This window comes from Amblyomma mixtum, chromosome 4 (genome assembly GCF_055824585.1).
Source record: "Amblyomma mixtum isolate Tamu chromosome 4, ASM5582458v1, whole genome shotgun sequence".
NCBI lineage: Eukaryota > Metazoa > Arthropoda > Arachnida > Ixodida > Ixodidae > Amblyomma > Amblyomma mixtum.
Genome location: NC_143015.1, coordinates 160,285,527 through 160,292,744, shown reverse-complemented (window position 1 = coordinate 160,292,744; position 7,218 = coordinate 160,285,527). Strand labels below are relative to the sequence as shown.

Sequence of the window (7,218 nt, the reverse complement as noted above, 5' to 3'; positions counted from 1 at the left end):
ATGCATACGTAGACCTGGGAGGTCTCTTGCTGTGCCTACTGCTATCTCTGGCTCTCCTCCTCCTCTGACGTTGCACCAGATGGCGCGGCTCCATCTGGCAACGGTTGCTAGGCAGCGGCGCAAGAAGCGGTGTGACCACGGTGTGACCACCGCCGCAGTGAAAATGCTACTTTGCGACCAATAGCTCTTGCTACAAAAAAAAAAAAAATGCAAGAGCGAGGAAACATTAGAGGCAGGAAGTAGGACAAATTTAAAAATGACAGGAATGAAGAACTAAACACATTTATTGCAGTGCTGGCACTTGAAAAAATCATGCAGCATTGTCTGCTGCATTTTCTTAGGTCCGGTGAGGACTACTCATTTCTCCAGAATTTACGGGGCTATGTGGCTGTTGCGATCGTTGCAAACATACTTTCTGAGAATGTCTAATGCCGCTACAGCCAACATAATGGTTGGTTCCAGCGGAGGCTAGCCCTCGTCCTCTTTGTTGCCACTGCTGTGTGCATCCAGAAGTCACAAAAGATGTGATGAGGTGCGGAAGGACAAAATCAATCGCGCCAGCCACACTAACACTAGCAGCACAATTACAAAGAAACAAGGATAGGTGAAGAAAAAATTAGCTGTGGTTTAGCTCTGATTAAACATGGCGAGAAGCGGTAGCTTCATGTGGCTGCGCTTTGCAAAGCTTTGTTTGTTTCTAGTTTCTCGGCTTGTTGAAAGATTGTTGTTTCTTTGGACTTTGCCGCACGTAGCTACGTGAAACTACTGCTTCTCACCAGGTTTAACCGAAGCTAAACCACAGCTGATTTTTTCCTATACCCGTGGTGTTAGATTTTCTGCGTGTGGAGCGCTAATCTTCCTCTTTGTATTCTTCGTCTTCCTCTTGTTATTCCTCTTCAAACTCCTCTCGAAATCGCCTGTCACTGATCAATCATGAATCGCTCGAATCACAAATTACCATGATATTGCATGAGCGGCTGTGTAACCTAGCAGTTAGTATACAAGAAGCACATATACAGGGTGTCCCAGCTAAAAGTAACGAAGCTTGTAAAAAAGAGGATGATCCCTAGCCGAGTGAGACCAACTGAGGGTTGTTGCCAGTCGCGTGTCCTAGTCTGTAGTATTTTTTTTTATTATGCAAACATGATTAATTAGCAGAGACTAATTAGCTAACTTTTTAATTATTGCCTACAGGAAGAAAGTGTCAATGCAGGAGTTGTAGATCCCTTTGAAAAATAACCGTTTGCCGTGTTTGCAGCCAAGTACCACTGATACAGCTTCTTTTATTTGACTTAAAAGAAAGCCCGCGAAATACAAAAAGAGCCACGTGATAGGGAAGCAGTTTCAGCGCTCCCAGACGACCAGCCAAGCAAAGACATTCGCTTATCTTTGCAACGTTGTCCCGAACGGGGTTCGGCGTTTTGTGATGGTTGCGAGATACACGTAATTAACTCTCGCATCGGCGCTAGGGCGACCGTTTCTTCAGCGCGTGACGGTGCAAGTTAGCGGCACGACCACATTCCTATCACTCGAGGCGAGGTTACGCGTGAAAAAGCGCTCCATGCGAGCCGCGCTTCACTTCCTTGAAAAGCAGCACCCGCTCACTTTCCATGACACATAAGCAGTTCCTGGTGCATATCTCGCCACCTCCTCAAGACGCCAAAAGCTGTACGGGACAGCGTTGCAAACATAAGCGGATGTCGTTGCTTGATCGCTCGTTTGGGAGCGCTGTAACTGCTTCCCTATCACGTGGTTCTTTTTGTATTTCGCGGGCTTTCTTTTAAGTCAGATAAAAGAAGTTGTATCAGTGGTACTTAGCTGCAAACAAGGCAAACGATTATTTTTCTATGGGATCTACAACTCCTGCATTGACAATTTCTTCCTGAAAGCAATAATTAAAAAGTTAGCTAATTAGTCTTTGCTAATTAATCACGTTTGCATAATAAAAAAATACTGCAGACTAGGACACGTGACTATCAACAACCCTCAGTTGGTCTCACTCGGCTAGGGATCATCCTCTTTTTAACAAGCTTGGTTACTTTTAGCTGGGACACCCTGTATATCTCCAGTTTTATTGAATTGTCACACCGTGGGTCTGAAGCTTAGTGGTTAGCGCACCTGGCTCTCGTCCAATGGACCTGAGTTTGAATCCCACTGATTGTGAGGTTTATTTGTTTGTTTATTTTATTTGTGGCAGACTTGAAGGTCATGTTGCGTACATGGCGATCTCAGCCGTGCACCTGTAGCAGTGAAGCTACTGCTTCAAAAAAGTGCAACCACTGTTGATGATGATGGCACAGCCTGTCTGAATGCCGTCTGCCTAACACAGTGGTGCTAGACATGCCAGGCCAAGTAAAGCCGCTTTAGAAGTAAACATAAGACCGCCACCGTTTCTCATTTAGGCTGGCATGGGGTGTTATTTCACAAGTATTACTGTGTAGGAATGTGGCCGAAGTTACAATGCAACGAACAGCAGGGTTTATAATGCATGGAACCCTATTATCATCATGCCAGATCTAGACCACTACAATGTGTAGCAGCCAGGAAAATGCAGCACCCATCAACTCAGCAGCGAGGTTCTACTGTGCAAAGCTTTCACTGTTACCTTGAGAGCAAAATACTTAATTTTTTTCATTTACTTGATAGCCCACAATGTCAAACTGAACTCAGTTTGCTTTTTGCTTATATGTGCTGCTGAGGTGCATTGATATTTGTGTACTTCCTTTTCTTGTCAAAAAAGTATGCTCAGCCGAGGAGATGGAGAGCGCCGCGGACTGCCAGCTCCAGCTGCCTGGTGGGCAGGACACTGTGATAGGTTCTGCTAGGGATGATGGGAAGGTGATTGTGCGTGTTCTTAAGTCATATAGTGTATCAAATACCATAGTAGAGTGAGTGAATGATTCTTAATTAAATTGGGGCTGGTACATAGTGAAATGGGTACAGTTTAGAGGATGATGCTAGCTTACAGTAGAAACTTATACTAGTCCCAGTAAGTGTGCCGAAAAGGGTAGTGTGCAAAGCATAGATGTGTGGTTTCAGACAATATCATGTAAGGCACAGGTCAGCATTTCTAATTTGTCATTTTTGTACTTCATTACCTGACGATGCCATAATGGGTCTGCAGTTATTCTTGTCCTGAGGAAATTCTTAGTACACAAATAATTTTTGATCATGAGGAGGCTGCCTTGTTCTGTCAGGTATGCCTAGTTGTTGGTATGTGAAATTTATTCTCATTTCTGAAGTTTGTTTGAATTGGGGCAGAGAACATTATTTCAACTTTTGGCGGTATTTGACTCGGAATGAAGAGAAGCTAGAACTGTCAGAAGATTGTGCTATATATTTCATGTTGCACGCAAGCAATTTCTTTTTTTTCCGAATTATAAGGCTAGAAATAAAAAATCTACTGATTTTGGACACTGCTCGCTGTAAAAGAGTGCATTCATGCCTACATAATTTTTATGTTTTTCAGCTGTTTGTTTTAAGTTATGAAATATTTAAAATCCCTTGATTCACTGCTGTTAATGTGTACAAATGCGAAATTCTCCACGTTTGCTGCAGGTCTATGCAGGCAGTGGGCTCTGGATGGAGCCTGGTGCCTGGCAGATGCTCCTGAGAGCACCAACAGACTCAATGTTCTGCCGCGGTGCTACTCAGGTGTATTGGACACCTGATGAGCTGAAGAGCCGCAGCGTGACTGGCGTGCTTTCAAATAAGTGCCAGTCTCTTGGCAGAACAGAGGCGAAACCGGCACTTACACCGGAAAAAGTCTTCTCTGAAAGGTGCTAGTGCTTTTTTTTTCTTTGCTTTGAGTAACACCTAGGCAATCAAACTTTGCTTCAGCCAAATACAGTCGCGCTCACTTACAGAAAGCGTGGTAGTCATGGAGATCCTGTTCATTGTATCCGAGGTTTGTAACAACTGCAATGTCCTTATTCCATCCAAAACTGCAAAGTCGGGCAAAAGTGACGTTTAGTTTTTGCAAGGTGTGTTATGCCCATACGTTTCTTCATGCAGGCTCTATCACAGCACTTTCAGAGATCTCCACACTGTTTGTGTGGCTCTCGCTAAGATCCGTTCTGCCAGTAACCTGATTTATCTATTTGGTTGTGAAATTAGCATTCTCAACGACTGGTGGCAAGTCATTGTGCGCGTTCTCCGATCTTGCTGCGACAAAGATAGTGCAATTGACATATCTGCACAGAATGTATAAATAGCATTGCCCGTTGTTTCGAGTAATCTCTGTCTTTGGTTTTCATGCAAGCATCTCAATGCATCCAACAACACACAGCAGACGCGGAGTGGGTAGGCCCATGTGTCGTCAGCAATCAGAGGTTGCCAGACAAGCAGTCAGTTCGCAAAGGAAACGAAAATCGTTTTAAAGATATCTGCTGCACGGAATCAACTGAAAGTTTTGGGTATTGTAATTTAATGTGTTGGGAATTAAATGCTACAACAAGGGTATGCACGAAAGTAGGCTTCATGGCCCCTTTAATGGCGAACATTCGTTTCTGTGTTTTTACAATGAGAGTGGTAATTCTGAATCTCACTTTTGCATTTATCATGTATCTAGTTGTGTTCAAATGTGGCCTATTTTGTGTTCTATTGTGCAGCTCGTTTCATATCTACATGGGAGACATACCAAAGGAGCTCGCAGAGAAGAGACTGAAAGCCGTGCGCATGCACCTCTCACATCTCACAGAAGCTGGGGGACGTGCAACGAAAAATTGGAGGTCATGATGTATAAATTTATTTTGCCACTTACCTATGCCGAAGCCGTCAGGCGTCCCCGCCCAGAAACGTTCGTTTCGTACCAGCATCCACCGCAGTCGACACCATTTCGTCCTGCCTGGCCACCACCGCAACGTTTCCGTCCATGGCGGACACCGGACAACCTACCCATTTGTTATGTCTGCGGCATTCCTGGCCATGTGATGCGTCCCTGCCGCCGCCAAGTGTTGTCCCCTGCTGCCAATACTGACCCTCGAGGTTACGCCTATGCCCCTCCCCAGCCTTTTCACCGCACTTCGCCTTCTGAGACCACTGCTTCCTCCGATCTCAGGCCGTCTATTCGCCGCCGTGCTCCATCTCCGCGTCGTCGCTCGGTTTCCCCGATGCGCCGTCGTCCCTCTTCCCCCTTCGGAAAACTAGTGCCCGCAGTTCCGGAGGCAAGAACTGCTTGCTCGTCACCAAGCTCAAGACCTCGACTTTCTCCGACAAATTTGATCGCGGTTTCTGTGGAGGGCACCGATGCTTTCGCGCTTGTTGACACCAGTGCTGCTGTATCTGTACTAAGTGAGAAATTGTGCCGCCAGTTACGAAAAGTGATGACTCCGCTATTTGGTTTTATGCTTCGCGCCGCTAATTCGCAACTTATTGCGCCTTTGGGGGCATGTACAGCCCGAGTTACTATTCAGGACGTTCTGTATATTGTTGAATTCATCGTCTTCCCATGGCCGTCTCACGACGTCATCTTAGGCTGGGACTTTCTCTCCCAACATGACGTTGTCATCGACTGCGCTCGTTCCGAAGTCGCCCTTCTTCCCTTCGGCGACGACTCTGTGAACGCTTCCACTAACTTGTGCTCCAAGCTGACTGTGGCTGATGACGTCATGATCCCGCCGTGCTCTGCTGTGCTCGCCTCTGTTCATTGCGACTCTGGATCCAACGGCCCTGTCATCTTCATCCCGTCCGACTCCTCTGCTTCTCGCCACTGTCTACCCCTGCCATTCGCCGTGCTTGCCGTCTCAGCCGGCTGCAGCGCCTTGCCCCTGACGAATCCATTCCTGTGCCCCTCCACTCTTCTTCATGGTGAATGCTTGGGATGTGTCCAGCCTTTCGCTTCCGTCGTCGCCTGGGACCCTTCTGAGGACGACTCCTGCCGCCTGCAAGTGTCTTCACTTACTTCCTCCTCACCGTCTCCTCAACCCGTTCCCGAGGCCGTCTTTGTGGGCTCAATCGACACAAATCTTTCGCCACCGGAGAAGACCCAGCTTGCGGCCCTGCTAGATAAGTTTCGGTCATCGTTTGACTTCTCTCACCACCGTTTTGGTCGCACTTCAGCTGTTACCCATCGGATCGACACTGGTGCCCATTCGCCGTTGCGCCAACGCCCATATCGCGTCTCGGCCACCGAACGCCAGGTTATCGACACCCAGGTCAATGATATGCTGCAGCGTGGCGTCATACAACCATCACACAGTCCTTGGGCTTCCCCCGTCGTCCTTGTCACCAAGAAAGACGGCTCTATCCGCTTTTGCGTTGACTACTGGCGCCTCAACAAAATCACCCGAAAAGACGCCTCTCCGCTACCCCGCACCTCCACCAAGATGTAACGGCCTTTATTGACAGTTGTGAAGGCCGGTTAGAGCGGGCAAGGACAGGTCCGGTCCCGGAACAGTTCACGCTCTCGTCTCGCGCCGCGCGTCGGCTCTGCTGCTTCAGCTGCCGATCGTCGTCTTCTCATCTCGCGCCTCGCCTCGGTTCTGCTGCTCTGACTGCTGATCATCTTCCTCTTTACAGGTTTCTATTTTATAATAAAGCTTTCGTTTGCCCTAAATCTGGTTGTCAGTATATATATCGTAGGGCATTACAGACCCTTTTGGCCAGCTTAATTGGAAAATATTATTAGTAGCAGGCGCTGCCTTTTTGCAACAGCTTGCGATGCACTAATCGAAGAAGCTATGTTATCATGCGCAATGTGCAGCACACATTTCTGAGTGATGAAAAAACTTATCTATGGTGCGCCATTAGGACTGGCGTCCCTCATTAGGCCTAACACTATCCCGATACCTGCAAGCAGGATCTGTGCCAACAGGCCGACACCATTAGAACCAACAGGTCTGACACCGACAGGTCCATCACCATCAGGCCATCACCAACAGGCCCGACAGGCCCAACACCAACAGGCCCGACAGGCCCAACACCAACAGCCCAACAGGCCCAACACCAACAGCCCAACAGGCCCATCACCAACAGCCCAACAGGCCCAAATTACGGGTTCCTTCAGCCTTCAGACCGATAGGCTGAAGGAATTTTTGACTGGGCTGTAACTGTTTTTGTCAACAAACCGACGTCCCTCTTAATCCTAAAGGGGCAGAATCGTCACTCTAAATTAAAAAAAAAAGATAAAGCAAATTTATCACTCGTACGTTTTCTTATGGGCGACAGGAGACGAAGCGAAAGACCGGTGGCCCATTTATGGCCATCGAAGGCGCTGAA

General features: G+C 47.5%; 1 long non-coding RNA gene across 1 annotated transcript; it reads left to right on the top strand.

The window, feature by feature from the left end:
* The first annotated feature begins 3,391 nt into the window (after window positions 1-3,391).
* On the top strand, window positions 3,392-6,556 carry LOC149349006 (uncharacterized). The gene is made up of 2 exons (XR_016282538.1): window positions 3,392-3,779; window positions 4,611-6,556. It is a non-coding gene; the product is annotated as an uncharacterized LOC149349006 (long non-coding RNA).
* Window positions 6,557-7,218: the final 662 nt, after the last annotated feature.